The sequence below is a fragment of the Erpetoichthys calabaricus genome, chromosome 18 (genome assembly GCF_900747795.2).
Source record: "Erpetoichthys calabaricus chromosome 18, fErpCal1.3, whole genome shotgun sequence".
In the NCBI taxonomy this organism is placed as follows: Eukaryota; Metazoa; Chordata; class Cladistia; order Polypteriformes; family Polypteridae; genus Erpetoichthys; species Erpetoichthys calabaricus.
In genome coordinates, this window is record NC_041411.2 from 63,664,394 (window position 1) to 63,685,038 (window position 20,645).

Below are 20,645 nucleotides of genomic sequence, written 5' to 3' on the forward strand. Positions count from 1 at the left end.
ATCACACTGCCTTCACTGGTTTGCCTCCATCCCATGGTGCATCCTGCTGCCATTTCTTCCTCTGGTAAGCAATGCATATGACCCAGTCATGAAGCCATCACAATTTGGCCATTGTCAAAGCTCTTCAGATCCTTTACATATGCCCATTTTTTTCCTACTTCCAGTACATCATTTTCAATAAATGACTATTCACTTGCTGCCTAATATCAGCCACCCCCGATGGGTGCCATTGTAACAAGATCCATCCATTAATCAACCCGCTATATCCTAACTACAGGGTCATGGGGGTCTTCTGGAGCCAATCCCAGCCAACACAGGGTGCAAGGCAGGAAACAAACCCCGGGCAGGGCGCCAGCCCACCACAGGACACACACACACACCACGACACACTAGGGACAATTTAGGATCGCCAATGCACCTAACCTGCATGTCCTTTGGCCTGTGGGAGGAAACCCACGCAGACATGGGGAGAACATGCAAACTCCACGCAGGGAGGACCATGGAAGCAAACCCGGGTCTCCTAACTGTGAGGCAGCAGTGCTACCCACTGCACCACCGTGCCGCCCCTTGTAACAAGATAATCAACATTATTCACATCAACTGTCGAAATTGAATATATTGTGGCCTCAAGAGGACACCCCAGCTGCCCAAACCTGACACAGACAGACACAAGGCACAAGTTCCAACTACAGCACACATTTTTAAAGTAGGAAACACTTCCCTATCGTTCCCCACAGCTAGCACAGTACAATAAAGCACTTACAGTACACAGTACTTTCCTTCTCTTTCCTTCTTACTCATCTCTTTTTCTCCTTCGCCTTCCTCCACTCCTTCTCCAGTAAGCGTTGTCCTCTCCCTCCCAACTCTGGCTACCCAAGTAGTGGCAGCTGGCTTCTTTTAAACCACACTCAAAGACACTCCAGGTGGCCCATAAGGAAGTTTCAGAAGTACGCCCAGGTGTGGCAAAAGTCTGACATAATAGTGCACCCTGGTGGCACCCACAGAACCCAACAGGGCTGCAGTAAACTCCAACTCTCGGACTGTTCTGCGGGAATCCGTGGTGCCACCGCAACCCGGGGGGGATTGGGGGTGGTTTGGTAATGCCCTGAACATGCTCTCTCCCCAGTTCTTCCACACAGCTGGCATCCCGACTGGACACATTCCCTCACTGTCCACAACAACATATATATAATACCAGTAATGGCTCACTGCATGATAACGTGCAGTGAATACACTTGACTTGAGAGCGTTCTAGCTATTCTCATGCGATCGGCGTCTCTTTGTCGTCACTGGATGGCATTTGTTCTGTCTCATTTGCCTTTGCAGTTCTGACATGTTTGACCGCTGATTACCGACGTCGATAAGCCTCTTCCTCAGTCTCATTTGCTCTTGCGATTCTCTTTCGCTCTGTGTCAGCCAGTCGTAAATGTTGATTGTGCTCTTCCTAGTTTTCATCCTCTTTCTCTGTACGTTTATCATTCGTTTGCTCAGATGTTGATGTGCTTGCTGCTTCCTGAGCAGATTTTCTTTTCTCCACTCTAGCGGCCCGCTTCTTCTCTTCTTCCGTCAGCATCTTTTCACGTTAAAGCTGATGAAGTCAGTGTTTGTGTTGCAATTACTTAGTACGTTTTCCTTAACTTTTCACTTAAGATGGCACTTCAAGAATGATTTAAGGTATGAAGAGGTAGGGGAAGTGACGGCGAAGGTGGTAGGGAAATGAGAACGGCGCCCATACGCATGCACCACACGGCCGCTGCCGAGAGTTGATTCTACAATAAAATGAAATAAAAATGAAAAGAGGAATAATTACAAAACTCTCCACTTTTACTATAGAGCGGTAGTGCAGAGATTCAGCGTAGTATATGTGAACCAAATTTCAGGCTACAGGTTATTTGATTTTTGACCTTGACCTTCCTGGATTGACCTTTGACCTTGGATGTCAATGATCACCCTGAAAGCGGATAGTAGAGGTCACGTAGTACATGTGTACCAAACTTCAGGTCAATAGGTGAAACGGTTTGCGAGCTACAGGTGATTCAAAATCCTGGACAGACAAACGGACAGCCATGGTAGCGTATTATACAAGAAGATATTATATATACACACACACACACCCCCAGTGTACAGTATTTGTTCCTGTGAGTGACTTGTTCATCAGCCTTACAGCTAGGGGGTAGACACTATCCCTGAATGTACTGCTGTGAGTCCCAATGTCCCAGTACCACGTACCATGCTGCTTTGTTTCCATTACTTATAGAATAGGCTTCACCTCCATTAAGATCTAAGGACTGGTTGGATGGATGGATAATCTAATCTAAACTTGGACAGCTGGGGACCAGCACATCTGTGCTTTTGTAAATTGTGCTCCTGGGGTTGTTTGTGATAAATGTGTACACTGTCCATGAAGAAGCTCCATTTGTCTTGACACAATGTGTGATCTGTGGTTGAAAGGCACTTCATAAGTGTAAAGAATGTTGTTTATTGTGATGGATCACTGTCCTTTCTGAGGATGGTTCCTGTGTTAAACCCAATAGGCTTTGAATTCATGCATCATTATAATTGATAACATAGTAAAATAAATTGATGGAACTGTATTGTTTGTTGTTGTATGTTTAGCTGATGCCTTTATGCAAGGTGATATACAAAGTGAGGATGTTTGCCATTGCTTACTCATTTCATTTATAGCTGGAGCACAGGTGGACTAAGCAACCTGCTCAGGGTAGCCCAGTATTTGGTCAGAGGCAGGACGTCAGCCTGCGCCTTGTCGTGTATTGTTGAATGAAGCAGTTCTCATGTTCAGTCCTATCGCTGAAGGTGTTTGCTCCTACCAGTTTGTCAGTTAATGAATCATTTTGTGTCTAATTGATGTAATGGTTTAATTAACTGGTCTTTTTTTCTTCAGTTATTCTCCACTGAATAGATCACAACTTCAAAACTGTAAAAGAATAAACAGCATTTGATGTAATTTCTTGAATAAATAAATATGTGGTTATTTCGCTGTTCTTGGCTTGCTGAATCCTACATCAAGACACTTTTCTCCGATATTAGCAGAACTTGGGTATTAGTTGCAGTGGGTAGCGCTGCTGCCTCGCAGTTGGGAGACCTGGGTTCACCTCCTGGGTCCTCCCTTCGTGGAGTTTGCATGTTCTCCCCGTGTCTCTGTGGGTTTCCTCCGATTGCTCCGGTTTCCTCCCACAGTCCAAAGACATGCAGGTTAGGTGCATTGGCGATTCTAAATTGTCCCTAGTGTGTGCTTTGTGTGTGTGTGTGCGTGTGTGTGCCCTGCGGTGGGTTGGCGCCCTGCCCGGGGTTTATTTCCTGCCTTGTGCCCTGTGTTGGCTGGGATTGGCTCCAGTAGAACCCCGTGACCCTGTAGTTAGGATATAGCGGATTGGATAATGGATGGATATTAGTTGATTCTCTTTGTAGAAGGCATATCATTTGAAAATGGATAAGAAAACAAAAAAGAAATAGGAGTAGCCAGACATCCTGACCTTATTCCCTAGAATATGGATGGCTAGATCTGACAGGTTGTATGTATCCTCAACAAAAACGTTCAACTGCTAAAGTCTGTGAGTTTGCTCCAGGGGTTAGTAGTGAGGTGATACACAGCTTTTTAAGTAGGTCTACCTTTTATTTATTCCAAAACTTTCATGAAAATCTGTTTGTATGCATTGATATGGGATTGAAAATAGAAAGAAAATAATTTGTCTCACAAATGCTGCCCCTAGTGGTCTGGAGACTGCTAAAAGTAGTCAGTACTGTGACTGGGGCTAAGACGATATACAGTTAGGTCCATAAATATTTGGACAGACACAACTTTTTTCTAATTTTGGTTCTGTACGTTACCACAATGAATTTTAAATGAAACATCTCAGATGCAGTTGAAGTGCAGACTTTCAGCTTTAATTCAGTGGGGTGAACAAAACGATTACATAAAAATGTGAGGCAACTAAAGCATTTTTTTAACACAATCCCTTCATTTCAGGGGCTCAAAAGTAATTGGACAAATTAAATAACTGGAAATAAAATGTTCATTTCTAATACTTGGCTGAAAACCCTTTGCTGGCAATGACAGCCTGAAGTCTTGAACTCATGGACATCACCAGATGCTGGGTTTCCTCCTTTTTAATGCTCTGCCAGGCCTTTACTGCAGCGGCTTTCAGTTGCTGTTTGTTTGTGGGCCTTTCTGTCTGAAGTTTAGTCTTCAACAAGTGAAATGCCTGCTCAATTGGGTTAAGATCAGGTGACTGACTTGGCCATTCAAGAATTTTCTACTTCTTTGCTTTAATAAACTCCTGGGTTGCTTTGGCTGTATGTTTTGGGTCATTGTCCATCTGTATCATGAAACGCCGCCCAATCAATTTGACTGCATTTAGCTGGATTTGAGCAGACAGTATGTCTCTGAACACCTCAGAATTCATTCGGCTACTTCTGTCCTGTGTCACATCATCAATAAACACGAGTGTCCCAGTGCCACTGGCAGCCATGCACACCCAAGCCATCACACTGCCTCCACCGTGTTTTACAGATGATGTGCTATGCTTTGGATAATGAGCTGTTCCACGCCTTCTCCATACTTTTTTCTTGCCATCATTCTGGTAGAGGTTGATCTTGGTTTCATCTGTCCAAAGAATGTTTTTCCAGAACTGTGCTGGCTTTTTTAGATGTTCTTTAGCAAAGTCCAATCTAGCATTTCTATTCTTGAGGCTTATGAGTGGCTTGCACCCTGCAGTGCACCCTCTGTATTTACTTTCATGCAGTCTTCTCTTTATGGTAGACTTGGATATCGATATGCCTACCCCCTGGAGAGTGTTGTTCACTTGGTTGGCTGTTGTGAAGGGGTTTCTCTTCACCATGGAAATGATTCTGTGATCATCCACCACTGTTGTCTTCCGTGGTTGTCCAGGTCTTTTTGCGTTGCTGAGTTCACCAGTGCTTGCCTTCTTTCTCAGGATGTACCAAACTGTCGATTTTGCCACTCGTAATATTGTAGCAATTTCTCAGATGGGTTTTTTCTGTTTTCGCAGCTTAAGGATGGCTTCTTTCACCTGCATGGAGAGCTCCTTTGACCGCATGTTGTCTGTTCACAGCAAAATCTTCCACATGCAAGCACCACACCTCAAATCAACTCCAGGCCTTTTATCTGCTTAACTGATAATGACATAACGACGGACTTGCCCACACCTGCCCATGAAATAGCCTTTGAGTCAATTGTCCAATTACTTTTGAGACCCCTGAAATGAAGGGATTGTGTTCAAAAAATGCTTTAGTTGCCTCCCATTTTTATGCAATCGTTTTGTTCACCCCACTGAATTAAAGCTGAAAGTCTGCACTTCAACTGCATCGGAGTTGTTTTTATTTAAAATTCATTGTGGTAATGTACAGAACCAAAATTAGAAAAAAGTTGTCTCTGTCCAAATATTTATGGACCTAACTGTACATATATACATACCAGATTTTGTGCAAATCAGTTCTTGACATACAATCAGACAGACAGACAATCTGATGGACTTCCTTAACTCTATTTATATACCGTAAACAGATATAGAAAAGCGCAGCATTGTGAGATTTACATTTCTAAGAATTATTTATACTTTTCATAGCCATAAGTGTGTAACTTTCTTTTTTTTTTCCTTTTAATTCTCCTTTTTCTGTGGTGTTTCCTCTCAACTATATCGAAATCATGTCCAGAGTAGACACCTGGGCAAAAAAACCTGTAGCTACTTCAGTTTCAGAGTCACTTAGTGAGATCACTAGTGAACAACAGCTTATAAATGACAAGGACACTTGGAAAAGCAGAATGCAAATCATCATGATGAAACTCCTAAAAACCACAATAAACATAAATGCTTGCTACATTCCCATAAAAATATGGCAAACCCACTTTTTTAATTTCTCGATTAACACCAAAACATTGAAAGTGTATACAAACAACTTTCTTAATTATGGTAGGAGTTCAGTTAAAAACTGTTTAGTATGAAAACCTGAAACCACAGTGGGCCTCAAGGACAGGACTTGTGGACCACTAGGCTGGTGCCTTAACCAGTACCCCCACATTGGCCACCGAGCCCGTAGCTGGAGAAACTGGAGCTGCCATTGTGTCCAAGTTGGCAAAGCTTTCACTCTTCTTCCTGTCTTAGCGGAGGTGTAGGACATTAGCCAGCACCTCTATGACCGCCTGAGTGCCCTTTATGACCCTCTAAAGGTGCGGGACCTTAGTGATTTGAAAGTAAAGCAGTGTTGTTACACAGTATAGACCTTTTAGTGCAATTTTCTTTATAAATGGCTTCTGTATTAATTTCTGTTTTTATTTATGTTTTAGGAGATCAATCACAAGATGGGTTTGCCAACATTAAGCCCCTGAGGAGCAGAACCACAAGGTAAGGAGGAGGATCACCCAGCTTCCCACCAGTCTTAGTAATTAATAATATTTACTCAGAAATGCATGTCCTGGGAGGAATCTGAGACGTTCTAGAATTACCTTAGCAGTCTGTCATGGTGCATTGTGGGGTTTGTCTTTCTGTCTCTCAGTGTGTTGGCGAGGCTCAGGGCTTTTCAGGCTCTGCTCCTCCCCAGTTGGAATTTGAAATGTTCCCTTAGATTGGTTGGAAATATCAAGTAGTGTTTGTGCTTTTGGGTGGCCGTGTGTTATGAGGCTCATTGGGGTCCGTGGCAGGGTGCGTTTTTAAAGTGTAAAAAAAGAAAAAAAAATGGTTTGGCAGGTGTGGATGTGCTCATTAGTGTAGCAATGCATCCCCCGAGTGCTTTATGTGGAAATAGGCTAATTCGCATTCACGTGCTGACGTCATCACTTCAGCCAGTTTCCCCATTGACACTAAATGGGACCTAATAAGGGCAACTTTACCCACATAGGTTTTAAGAGAGCCTGAATTGGTTAGACTGTGGAAGAGACTGGAAGAATAAGAGAAGGCGATCGCGATTAAGAAGTAACTCGGAAATAAGGCTAGCTGGGAGGAGAAATGAAGTGAAGGTAAGGGAGACACTGAAAGTAAAGGGGCTTCACTACGAGTTCAGTGGTCTTCTGTGTGAAGAAGAGAAACCTCCTAGAGAGCAGGGTTGGGGGAGACATTGTGGACTTGAGATTTTTCTATGGGTTACCAATAAGAGGTGGCGAGTCCAAGGGTTCGAGGTCCATGACGATCGGTGTGCCTGCTGACAGGAGGCAGGATGGATGTGGTGCTTGTCAGATAGTCACATGCAAGTGTGAGCGCAAGGATGGAGTTGGCAGTCGTTGGAATGCCTCATTGGTAAAAGGACAAAGTATGCAACGGGGCTCTGTCAGTGGATGGACTACTGGGACAAGCATACAGATTGTTTTTCTGTGGATGGGACTGCTATTCTTTCTGTTGGTTTTGTGGATTTTATTTATTGAACTCATCTATGGACTGATGGGAATGCACTGTTTTCCTGTGAGTATTAATTTATTGAGAATATTTATAACTGCACATTTACGCCATGCTGTGTTAGGCGTCCTCATTGCTTGGCTCATTTCAGTCATGACTGACGACAATCCCAGGTTCAAGGACTTGATGGCACCTGCAGCCAGCTGTCACAGAGTGTACACAAGTTTGATTTCAACAGAAGGGTAGAGTGGTGCCAGGGCTTAAACAAGAACAAGCAAGTACCTCATTGGATGATGGAGTCGCACATGTGTACAGTAGTAACACAAAGACCTAGGGAGCTTTCAGGTGACCAAGACCAGGACCCCCTAAACATCCTTGATTTTCTGTACTTGCTAAAGCAGAAATGCATTAGTGGCTTATCTTCATCTGGTCAATTGTTTCCACAAAGTTTCTCGAACTCCTCAGAACCAGCTGTTCATTTTGATTGCCCACAATGTGCTTTCACCAATGTGTCAACTTCTGTCCCCTGCCAATGTGATGCAGTTAAATGTAACATTTGTGTTAGAGAGTTTGGCCAAGGTACTGCCAACAAGAGCTGACTTGGATGGCATCACCACATAGGTTTGACGTCTTAGCACTTGAATTCCAAGAGTCCTGTTTATGAAACTAGAGCTGGTTGGCAAGTTGGACTGGTAGTACAAGCAGAAATGTTCCTCCGTCTCATAGTGTGTTTTGGTAAATGTGGCATGTCATTTGTTTTGCAATTTCAGACCCCCATCCCTTGTAATAAAGCAGAGGCACGGACAAATAAGCAAAATTAATATAAATCATCAAGTGGGACACACAGTGGTCACCATAAGCTGAGCGTTGCTCACTACCAAAGATTCAGCCAACATACTTCCATCCTATCCCTTCATCATTGAACCTGCCAAGTCCAGCTCACAGTGCAGGTACCAACTCTGATAGGAACACCATTAGTATGCTTTCAGTATGTGCGTAATTAAAAATATGTTGGTAAATCTTTAAAGATGGCACCTTGGCACAGTGGGTGAGTGCCTCACTGCTTCATATACCAGTCACTGTCTTCGTAGAGTTGTCTTGTCATGCCTGCATTAGCTTTCTACTGAGTACTAAGATGCACGTTGAAGGTTTACTGGCAACTTTAACTGGCATTGCTTGAGTGAGGGTGAATGTTGTCCTGACGTCCAGTCGGGTGTTGGTTGCTGCCTTGTGCCTGATGCTGCAGTGTTGAACTGGATTAAGCGGATCCAGTAAAAGATGGATGGTTATATGAGGTGAGACACAAACATAACCGGACTGGGCTTGGGGCTTTCCTGGAAAACCATCTGGAGGTCGGCCAAACCTGAATCATAGAACTATATCCCCTCCTACACCCTCTCAAACCGCCGACCAGCTAGGTATATCCTGTGAATAGCCCAGCCAGTATTTGCAAAACAATCGCTACACGAGTTACCGCGATAATGTCGGGTGAAAAAAATCAAACAGCGAATCAACATCAAATTTGACGCGAAATTGAACAAAACAGCGGCCACAGAAACTTATAAAATGATAAAAATTTTGTACGGTGATAACAGTTTGTCTTGCACACAAGTTTTTGAGTGGCACAAACGTTTCAAGGAAGTTGTGGAAGTCGTTCAGTGCACAGGTTGTCCACGCTCATCTCGGGCAGATGAAAACAACAAAACGGTAAATCAGATTGTTCGAAATGATCGCACTGCTTTTTCCGTAAAGCAGTTTTTGAGTGACAAAAACATTCCTATCATCCACCCTACCCACCTGATTTAGCTCCCTGTGATTTTAACTTGTTCCTGAAAATCAAGTCACCTGAACGATGAAGTGAAGACAGAAACGGCAAGCCTGTTGAAGAGCCTCAAGCAAGAAGACTTCCAGAACTGTTTCAATCAATGGAAGATACGTATGGAACGGTGTAGAGATCAGGAGGGGGAGTATATAGAAGATGATAATGTTTAGAATGCTGTAATTCATCAGTGTATATATATATTTTTACCAGTCCAGTTATTTTTGTGTCTTACCTCGTATTTTTCCAGTGTTTTGCTTGCCTGTGTGATGCTCATTTGGATGAAGTGTATCTCTTCCGCAGCAACATACAGTGGGTGCCCACTTGGATGATCCCATGTGGAGGTTATGTGATGAACACTTCAGCCTCCTGTGGGTTGCATTGTAGCTGACTGAGAAAGAGAGCCCAAATCAGCCCACTTGTAAGCCATGTTGAGATTTTCGGTGGGAGCTTGAACAAGGTTCTTCTAATGTGCATTGCAAATACAAATTGTTATTCCTTCTTGGGAGGTATTTCTGATGGGCACAGTAAAGCACCAGCCTGGCAGCTGTTGACCACTCTTGACTAGCAAGTGACTTTTTTTTTGGACTTTAAGTGCTGCCCATAAGCACTTTGTCAGCTTGGTCCATCTGCATGTGTGTGTGTGTGATGATGCGGGTTCAGCTCCATGCTCCTGTTGGCTGTTAGGGAGCCCTTGAACCCAACACTGTCGGTAATGTCACCGATGAGCTAGACAGTGAGGCAATAACAATGAGCAAGGGGATGGTGTAACAAAGTGCAAAGTGCTTTTATGAAAAGACAAATCAAATGTTCAAACAAAGTGCAGTAGTGCATTCAAATGTCTTCATTAAATAAATAATCCATTAAAAGAAATGTGTGGAGATTAAAATACACAAAAATAACAATCCTTTAAAACGAGGTTAAAACGTTCATCAGGAAGCAGTCTTTAAAAACAAATGACAAGCCCGGTGCTTCTTTTCCGTTAGCGTTAGCGCCTCGCCTGCTTTTCCCATGCGGGCCCTGCAACAGGCGAGATGCTCTCAATGCAGCTGACCTTCTGCCTACTCCTCCAGCTACCTTGGATCCGGTCGGCTCCCCCTAACAGCGACTTGGGACTTCCTCCCATGGCCAAGGCTCTCACGTGGAGGACACCGCATCCCAAATCCTGACTCTCGCTGCCATCCGCGGCTCCATGCGGAGAGTCACCCATCTCCCGGTCACTCCCGTACTTCCTGCAACAAACTCTGCGGGAGCGACAACAACTACTACGCCCTGGGTATCGGCCTAACACCCAGGCTATCTGCTCAGCTGCCGCGAGCCTGCTATCGCTCGCTCACTCTCTCGTACCAGTGCACACACTCTCTCTTGCTTGCTTGCTCCCGTAACCTCTGTCTGTCTTTCTTTCACCTCATTCTCTTTTTCTTCATCATCCCTAACCGTCTCGGGCTTCTCTATACTGTATATACAGAGAGGACATGGCAGCTGCAGCACATTAGCCCCAGGAACAATCACGGATGTGGGCAGTCTCTCAACTGTGCACTTATGTGAGATACGCTCATACCACAGATCACCCTGAGACCCTACAGCCACCATGCCCCCTCGCTAAGCCATGAGCGTGGCGATTATTTATTTTACTGGCCTTTGCTGGAAGAGCTGTGGACCCATATCACCACAGTGTGTTCGTGTAGCATAGCTATAACAATTGGGTTTTATCACCGGAATCTTCTTGATTTGCACTGCACCTTATGAGCAAGATAATAAGAGACCCAGCAGGGAGTAGAGCTCTAAGCCTTTAATGAGCCTTCCTTGGACCCCACCCTTTATCTGCCTCCTCTGCTTAATTGCAGTCTATTGGTGTTGAGTGAAATCGGCCAAATCCAGAAGCAGCTGGCTGTTTTGTCTTCACAAGTGTTTGTTGTTTAAAGAAAAGTATAACTGTGCTGAGCTCTCTTTATGAAGTTGTTTGCCGCGGTGTACATCCAGAGAAGGTAGCATGAAGAGTAATGAGAGTCCCTTGTCTACTTAGGTCTCAAACTTGGTGTTTGATTTCAGAGATGGGCTTTCTGTGATATGTCCAGTAGTGGCCCAAAGGCCAAACTAGAGGATTAGCTTGTCCTCCAAGTTCTTCTGCAGCAACAGCAGAGTCTGTAAAGTGCCCCTGACACTGAGTTGGTGCCCTGATAAGAGAGAAGAGCAGACTGGTTTTGCAACTTTGGATCTCACATCACATAGTGTGAACCTGTAACATGAGAATAATCATGAGAGGTCACTGTGTTATATTTCAGCTAGGGTTTCCCCCAGTGGCTGGATTTCACTTTCTTGTTTCATGTCTTTTTTTTTTTATTTTTATTATTATTCATTTATGATTATGCGACCGTCCCTTTTATTTGCTCTATTCCTTATGCCTGTGTTATGCTCCTTGTGTTTTGTGGGTGTTTCCATAAGAGGCGGGGCCACCTGCCCATCACCACAATGGACTGCCCTCATCCATATAAAGGCTGAACAACCCGTGGTCCCTGGTGGTTCATTTGAATGCACTTGGGAGTTGGCGAGTGTTTCATTGCGAATTTGCTGTGCTTTTGTGATTTACTGCATTTTTGACTTCTGTGCTCTGTTTTTCGACCATTCTTTGGATTTGTGTTTGAGGCTCGTTTGCCTTTTCAGGTGACACCTTTTTGTCTTTTGTTCTCCACGGAGTATTTATGAAGAATAAATCTTCTATTTTATTAAGATCCTCTGTTTTTGCCCATGTCACAAGCTGGGATTTTTTTTTTATCAGTTCTCCCTCCTTAATGAAGTGCACACATGCGCTCAAAAATGGGTACAAGCCAAAACAGAGAAAACAACGCTAACCGGAACATTCTGTCCATTTTGAGCAATGGTCCACAAATGACTGGACTTCTGATGGCTTCTGGATTTTTATACTGTCAACCTGGAAGTGTGGAGCTTCTGGTCGGAAGTGGAAACAGGGTGGAAACAAGTGAGAATCAGAAGTGCAGATGGAAAAGGAGAGGTGGTTAGTGACAGCGCCCCCTCTCTGCTTAGGATGGTGGTGGTGTTAGTGTTATCAGAGCCCTTAAAATGTCCACCAGGCACGCATGTAAGGGGGCAAGGGAAAGGTTATTTACATGCATGAAAAAAGAGAGCAAGATAGACAAACCCTTTGGCTGAAACGTTGCATCTTTTAACCTTTCGCTTTTGTTTTTTTCTTTTTATGATGCATCCTGTCACAGCCTTTTACAAACTCCAGGGTCTTGGTGGGCAGTAGGTGGCACAGGATGAGGGCAGATCCCAGCAGAAGGGATCTGTTTTTCACCATTAGGTGGCAGCACTCAGACCATTTGGCTGAATGGGGTCATATTGTCTTTTTTATTTCGGCTTCAGCATAAATGAAGCAAATAAAGAAACAGAAGCCTTGAAAAGCGACTGTTATGTCAATGATTTTTACATAACCCTTTCACAAGATGAAGGGATATATTCAGAGGGCTGGTGAACGTGATCGCTTTTTGCTGACTACTTTTCGCACTCCTTATTACAGCCGTGTGTTTAGCTTCTACTTTTGTCTCAGGCTGCTGTCAAATAACACTGCAGAATTTTTCCATTTTCCTTCAGCCAAGCAGTGCCAGATTTAGTGATTCGCTCAGGGGGTGACAAAATAAATCATTCGTCGTGGTGTTGGTGGTGGTTAAACTTGCATTCTTGTGGTTTGCAGCCCAAAGCCTTCGCTATTAGGCCACACAGTTTATAACAAAATGCTTCAGGCATTGCCAAGCTTGTTAGATTATCCATCACCTGGATTTCGCTTACATTTATTTATTTAGTTTTCCTGCATGGTGCAGCTGTTTCCATATTTCTTTGACTGGAGCTCAGATCTGTTGGTTTACTCACTCCGGGTGGACACTTAAACCAGGGACTCTGCGTTAGAGTCCTCGTCCTTGCCCACTATGCCCCTCCACTTACATAAACTGTGCACATTTCAACTGAAAGCATTTAATTATTAAGAGCAAACTGCTGAAATGAAAGGTTTCGGAGCAAAGAAACTGATGAACGCCTTGTCAGAGCCAAACATTATTAGAAGTTCTCCTTCCCGACCTTTAATCCACTTTAGCTTCTCTCATGCCACAGGCTGAACTCAAATGTGTGAAACTAGCTGTTCAGCCACCTGCCAGCTTTCACACTGAAATGCAAAAATAACCGCTGGTCAGTGTTGCTGGTTTTTGGATTTAATCCCTTTCTATTTTTTTTTTTTTTTTTTTAACTATTTCTTAACCAAGTGTTAGTGCTTTAAGGTGGCTTCACAAGAACAAAGCTGTGTAAATTGTTGCTCTATGTGAATTTTAACTCTTTTAGGGCTAATTTTTTTTTTCTTTTCTCCCAGGGCTGAATATTTTTCCAAAAACTAACATTTTTTAAAAAAGAACAGAAAGCAATTGTTTAACATATCAAATCAACAAAAAATATTTCCTTTTGACAAATGTTACTGTCTTGCATGTTGTATGAGCCTGCATACTCTATGATTTCACATACATATCAGATACATTTTACACAGCAAAGTCTGATCTCGCTCAAAGCAGCCAATTTCAGTCATTGCCACATTGCACTCCTTACAATACGTGTTGCTTTGGTGCCTACTTTTCAATTGTCTGTTGCTGCACTTTCTCACATATATTGTTAGTGTGTACTGTAGAGAGACAAGTCACCCATTTGCCATCGTGCCATGCCACTGCCACCAAGTTTTCTGCCTGCATGAAAACCGTATTGTCACCTCTTTTCATCTTCTGAAACTTTATGAACTTTATGTATGGCATTATAGCCTGGCTCACCCCATGGGATTTGCTTGTGTTTATTACAGAAGTGAATAAAACTTTGCAGCAGCACGTACCTAAGCCACCAGGGGACAAAACACGTTTGGACCAATGCTCCCTGAAGTTATATCACCAGTTCTGTCCCATCTCTATTTGTATTGCCACAGCACGCTTCATCTCGTCTTTCGTTGTGGGTTTCCACTTTGAAAAACGAGAATGCGATGCAAACGCAGCCCGCGATTCAAAAAAATTCTCTGCCTACCTGTTTGTCTCGTCTGACAGTAGCTGAAAAGCAGCATCAGGAGAGAGCAGCCTGAAGTACAGCAGCTGGTGATCTGTCGTGTCCAACAGCAAGCCATGCCGTCTTGTAAACTCCGGTAGCCAGATCGGCGCTCAACGGATCAATGTCTGTGTATTTATCCCATGCAAACCTTGCCGTAGATGCATCAGCTGCACAAAGGCACTCAACTGGCAGCAGATCCGCTGGCGCGGCATCGGCTGGTGTCTGATCAGCTGATGCCGGCTTCTCACTCTCTTGCTCGATCTCCTGATCACTGCCAATAAAATCCGATTCTGAAAAATCAAGAGTCCGACTCCGCGATAATGCGCAAAACATCGTCTGCCGAGTGTTTTCTTTTCTGCACTCGCTTCGCTCCCTTGTCACATGTCGATGCCATCTTGCCATTGTTTACATTTCGCAACTCACGCACACGCAAGGATTATTTGCCAAGTCAACGAGTCTAGTATTCCTCCAAGCACAGAGGGAATGCCTGTGACGTGACAGTGAGATTTGTCGCCATTAACAGCTGATTGTCGCCCCCTATCCCTGGATGTCGACATTCGCCTTCAACCCCTCCTGTCGACAAAAGTCGACATCCGCCCTAAAAGAGTTAATAGTGGAAGGGTTGATGCTGCATTAGGCCGGTTATGGTTTTCTTTTTCATTTAAAGAATTTGTTTCACCTTTTTTTTTTTTTTTGCAAAATAAATTTTTCTTAATTCCAATCAGCTGCAGTCAAGAATAATGATTACACTTTTGGGGACAGGTAGTCCCATTTTAATTTTATGAGGTGCATTCTTATAAAATCTTCATGTCTGCCTGTCCGGATGAAACAACTGGGCTCCCTATCTCGTCGAACTTTCCCAAGAATGCGTGTAACAAATTTCCATTTTTGTTCAGAATTCTTGCTTGTAGTGTGCTATCCAGACATTTGAAATTTGAAAATCTCTCATTTAAAAGTAATTGGAGAAGTTTTGAAATTGTCTATCTGAGAAAAACTCTGCAACCTCAGTTACTGATGAGTTTATTCTTAAGAGAGGCTATTTCAGCTTGTAGATGTTGCATATTTACTTCTGCCAGACCAACTAGCTTCTCTTACTGTTTGAAGTTGTACCAGGTAAGTTAAATAATCTTTGTAAATGTAAAAGAAAAAAAAAATTAAGGAAGGAGAGCGAACGTTTACATAATCTATTGTAATAAAAGCACAAAGTTAGAATTGGAGCTCCAGTGGACACCCTGTTTGATGTCCAAATAGAAAAATGAAGAATAAACAATGAATAATAATAATAATAATTCATTACATTTATATAGCGATGAACTGTCGTGTTCAAGTGTCAGGTTGCATAAAGGCTTGTCCCTTTAGAAGGGGGAGCTGTGTCCTCTTCAAGAGAAGGCCCAGGAGTGAACAGTGACTTCTGGTGTGGTGTCAAGTTTAAGATGATGGGACACAATAAGAGGCAGGGCTAGTGGCATTGATCCTGGAAGTGATGTCTGTTATCTCCCAGTGCTGCCTCCACCTCCTCCACTCTGTTAACACTACTTCCCACAGTGGTGTTTCACTTCATCTCTTCCCACTCTTGTTTCCCCAAACACATTGTGAGATTTTTGAGACCCTCCCTAACTGTCCTGCACACCAAAACGTGGTTGACACGTCTTTCGAGGATTATTTGTCTGTCGCCGATGCAACTGCAGGTTCGCTACGCCACAGAGGCAACTGCAAGTTCACAGCTGTTGTGATGTGACATTTTCCATATAAGTTGATAAATATTTTGTATGTCTTAGTTTTGCCTAAGTTACAAATAAAGTCAGGAAAGTGAATTTTACAACAGAGTTGGGGGAAGTGCCTGAAACAAGTTTGGTAAACGTTTCTGTGAAGTCTCTCAACCCTCACAGGAAAGCCAGGCTGCCTAACTGCCAAGCTTTACCTTAACATGTGGTTTTGGGGGGATGGCAGGTGTGAAGATGTTCTATTCCCCCATTGGTCTTAAGTATGGCTGTTTGGAACTGGCTTGTATCAAAAGTCTTTAAGTACTATGACGCCCTATTGGCTCTAGGGGTTGGACAGAGAATCTATAAATTTGCTCAGTCCCTCACTGTCTCTCTCAATGAGGACAACACAATGAAGAGCACAGCTCGGCAGCCATATTGAGACAGGCATGCGGCCTGTTCTGAAGAAAGCTGACCACCAATGATGCCTTAACCAGAGACATTTTAAATAACTACAAGTCTGTGTGCCGCCTGAAACTACACCTCACCATTTATCAGGTTGTATGGTTGCCAATATTCAAATGTACTTTGCATATTGTTATTATTTATGAATATTATCAAAAATACATTATTTAAATTGTAACTTAACTCCTGCTTGTCTTTTACTACACCTAATTGCCTGAGGTTATAGATGTAGGAGGGAAGGTGGGGAGAAGTTATATACTATAATACCATATAAACAGTGGTAAGTCTGTGAGATTTGAGGCGTTCTGACAGAGGCTACGTATTAATAATACAAAAGGGGAAAGTGGAGTAATATAATACTCTACCAAGACAAAACAACAGCCTTCCCGCGTAACACGTCTGTCGCCTGCTGGTTCATGTGGAGAACATTCTAACCCGGCCACTGGCCCGTCCCCATCAACATGTTTGCTCTGTCTGCGTGTATTGCAGTGGTAGCTCCTGTTTGAATTAATACCCTGACTGGTCAGGTTTTGATTGGAATAAAGTTGGTTTTGTTGAGATTTTTGGACTCGGCGTCTTCTCTTGGGTGCAAGACTGTGACTCACGTGTCACAACAAACTCTCCAGGCATGTGTGGTTGACACGATCTAGAAATCAACTGAGGAGGAATGAAGCTCCAAAAGTGTGACTTTGTAAGCTGTTGTGAATTCAATGAATAAACATGTACACTACATTAAAACCTCATGTTTTATATGCAGTGTTTCTCTGACACACTGACCTGCTATCCATCCATCAACAAATTTAACTTGACTAATAGTTTACCTCAAATTCAAATTACATGCTTAAGAAATACGAATTACAATTAACCATAAACACCCCATAACCAGCAACTAACAATTCAAGACAAAATGCAGTCTTCAGGTCAGCCGAGTTGGAATTTGCTGTCTGTGCAAGCTATTTTGGTCACCACATGCTTTTGTGCTTGGTTTTTAACTCTTCCCATAATGACCCGGTTTAAAATTGGGAAGAAGAAAGGGCCAGAAGTTTGTAATTTCAGGAGAGCTTCTTTACAGATTCTTTGGTTTGTAGACTTTTAGGAAGGTTCATGAGACTTGGATTTTCTGGTTATGTGTTGGGTTTATCTACTGTGTGTGTTCATTTGGCTTTCCCTAATTAGTTTTGTGGTAACTGCTTCATATCATGGGGTCTCATTTATAAATCCTTGTGTGGATTCGATCATGAAACTGTACAAAAGGTTTTTTTTACCCCCCGTTTCTTGACATACACATTTCTGCACAATTTACCTTAATAAATCACAATCATTTTGTATACGTGCGTATGCGAATATGCTTCAAACCCGGCCTGGTTGCCGCCCTGAAACAAGCACATATGGAGCATGCTAACAAACTTCATACATACGCAGTCACCATTCTGTAGAATGTCATGGGTTGGCAGAGCAGCCTTCCTCATGACCCGTCAAGACCCCGCCACCTACTATCGAGCACCTCACTGCGCTCCGCAACAGAACTCGCAAGATTGTGTGTGGTATTTTAGCATCTCTCCTCTGTGCTCTGGAAATCAGGTAAAAGAGCAAGGTGCCAGCTTCTGTGAGAGTACCCACTATCACCTGGCACCTGTAATGACATGACATGATTGCTGTTGCGGTGAATAGTACAGGCCTTATGAAACACTGAGGGTTCAGCCGGTTACCTTATCAACAAGCCAGCCGCCACATACAGTGCCATCACTACTGTCAAAGCTACTTTGCCTCAAAATAAATGAATCACAGGTTGACCCGTGTCACTGCGCCGCAACTTTTGTCAGTCTCATCTTGGCATCACAGATGACATGTGCATTTAATAGAATGTCACTGCTTACTGGTGACAAAAGCAGCTTCATTCTTGATAGATGAATGCAGAAAATTGCTTTGGACACAGCTGCAAGTTTATTTTTTGTTGTTATGACAAGTTATGTTTCAAGTATGTACTTTATATCCAACACCATACAAAATTTGGGTGTAGCACCTTGATGGTCAATTAATGGCTACCAGCAACACGGGCATGATGTAGTGAAACTTGGCCGGCTATCGGCCGGTTCCCTGAGAAGTGACAATAGTGCACATATAGAGCATTGGCCCCCTTAAAAGGGAACTAGAACGTGTACTTCATAATTATCACTTTGAGCTTTAATATGTTTGTCACGTCAACACACACAATAACAGCTCAGTGGTATCATATTGTGGGGCATGAGTCATCATGTGGCTGCTTTGCTGTCATTGCCCAATTTCACCGAAATGGATAGGTCAGAGTTGCTATAAATATACGTGCGTTCTCTTGTCAAGTTTTCTTTTATAAGTTCCAACATTTGCATTTATAAATCTGATCCCGGGTCCTTTTTTCCTTGCCCTTGTAGCCTCCCAATTCCTTTATATCACTTGCCGAAAAGTCATTTTGCAGTATGTGCTAAGCTAAGCGGGCTTAGAAAATGGAATGGAATACTAAGGGTGGGCATGATCCTCAATGAGGAAGGGAAAACGTGATCAACATGCAAATATATGAATGTGCACAAAGGAAGTGCCCCCTCTCATAACTGTGGCTAAGTCACCCAGGCTGCAACAGCTCTCTAGCCTAGCTGACTGATTCAACCATCGTCTGACTATTACAAAGCTGAGTGCTCAAAGACAAAGGCTCAGTCCTGGGCGAGGGGAAAGGTGAGCCATTGTGGATGTAAAGGGTAAACTTAATCGGGCTGAAAGCCCTTTAGCAAATTTAAAGTCAGTGGCACACAACTACTACTTGTCAGAGGGGATGTCAATCTTGACGACTGCCGTTGTTGATTTAATCGCCTGAGCATGACAGATTATGCAACTCCATGATGGTTTTCTAGCACAGTATTCCAAAGTTTTACAAGCTCACCCCTTTTTCTGACAGATAATACCAAGCCGACAGAGAGAGATGGCTGTCGTACAAATGCTTTATAGGTACGGTGAGTTCAGTTGCGGTCTCTGCCCTTTTTATTTCTTTGTAGCAATTTTAAATCAACATTGAATGAATTTGCTTTAAATTATCTTTATAGTATTATGAAATGCAGCCACCGGTGCTGTCTCTTGTAATAACACTGAGACCTGCAGCGATATTTTTGAACCCAAATATCCCATAGTACACACTTCTGGCCTTTTCTTCTTCCCAATTTTAAACAGAGTCATTATTGAACCCCAATATCCCAAGCTCCCCTACTGATGCCTTCCATGGTCAGTGGATTCAATTATTCAACAAGCCATCACATTTATAAATGTGAGACTAAACATCTGTTTGTGAAACCACACTAAATCAGGAAATACAAAGAAGCATAATTCACAGCTCCAACCCAGCAAGGAGTTACCACAATTATAAAATCCAATTATACACTAAAAACAAATTCTTGACCCCTGAGAGCAGATAATTTGATAGAGAGGCAGTGTAGATCAGTGTTTCACAACCGCCAGTCCCAGGTTATGCTTCGTAAATCCTCAGAAGGAGGAACTGTGCATCCTATTGAATGTTAGTAGATCGTTACAACTGAAACCCCCAAGGAGACCCCCTCTCACATTGCTCTGATCTAATGTTGTTAAAACTGGAAGATCGACACTTGAAGGAAGACCTGAGTCTCCAATCTAATATTGGTAAATCTTGATGCTAGAAACACCAAGGGGGACCAAGGGCAGAACCCAAATACCCAAACAAGGCTTCCCAAGAGGGTATCAGCTCTCAAATACCCAGTAGGTGTACAAATGGGAGAATGCTGCCACCCTATGTATACCATCCTGGGGGGATATCAATCACCCACAACCACCAGCTCAGCAATCTAATGTTAGTAATTTTGAACGATTGACACTCAAAGGAGGACTTGCTCCTCTGATCTAATGTTAGTAAATCTTGGTGCTTGAAACGTCAAGGCGGACGTCCATCAACAACAACCTCTGGGACAATGATCTATTGTTATTAAATCGAAGGAAGAACTGCGCCTCCTATCTAATGTTAGTAAATCTTGACGCATGAAACACCAAAGGGGACCACCTCTCCAGTGCTCTGATCTAATGTTATTAATCCTGAATGACCGATGCGTGAAGGAGGACCCATGTCTCTGATCTAATATTGGTAAATCTTGATGCTTGAAATGCCAAAGGGGATGTCCATCACCAACAACCTCTGGATCATGGATCTAA

At 43.1% G+C, this 20,645-nt stretch overlaps 1 protein-coding gene across 4 annotated transcripts in view; it reads left to right on the forward strand.

The window, feature by feature from the left end:
- Nucleotides 1–20,645, forward strand: part of plxnb1b (plexin b1b) — a 388,691-nt gene that overhangs the window by 167,092 nt on the left and 200,954 nt on the right. For all 4 annotated transcript variants that reach the window (XM_028825049.2, XM_028825053.2, XM_028825050.2 and 1 more), the window contains exon 2: nucleotides 6,326–6,383. The gene's annotated coding sequence lies outside the window, so the exon portion shown is untranslated. The remainder of the gene's footprint in view (nucleotides 1–6,325; nucleotides 6,384–20,645) is intronic.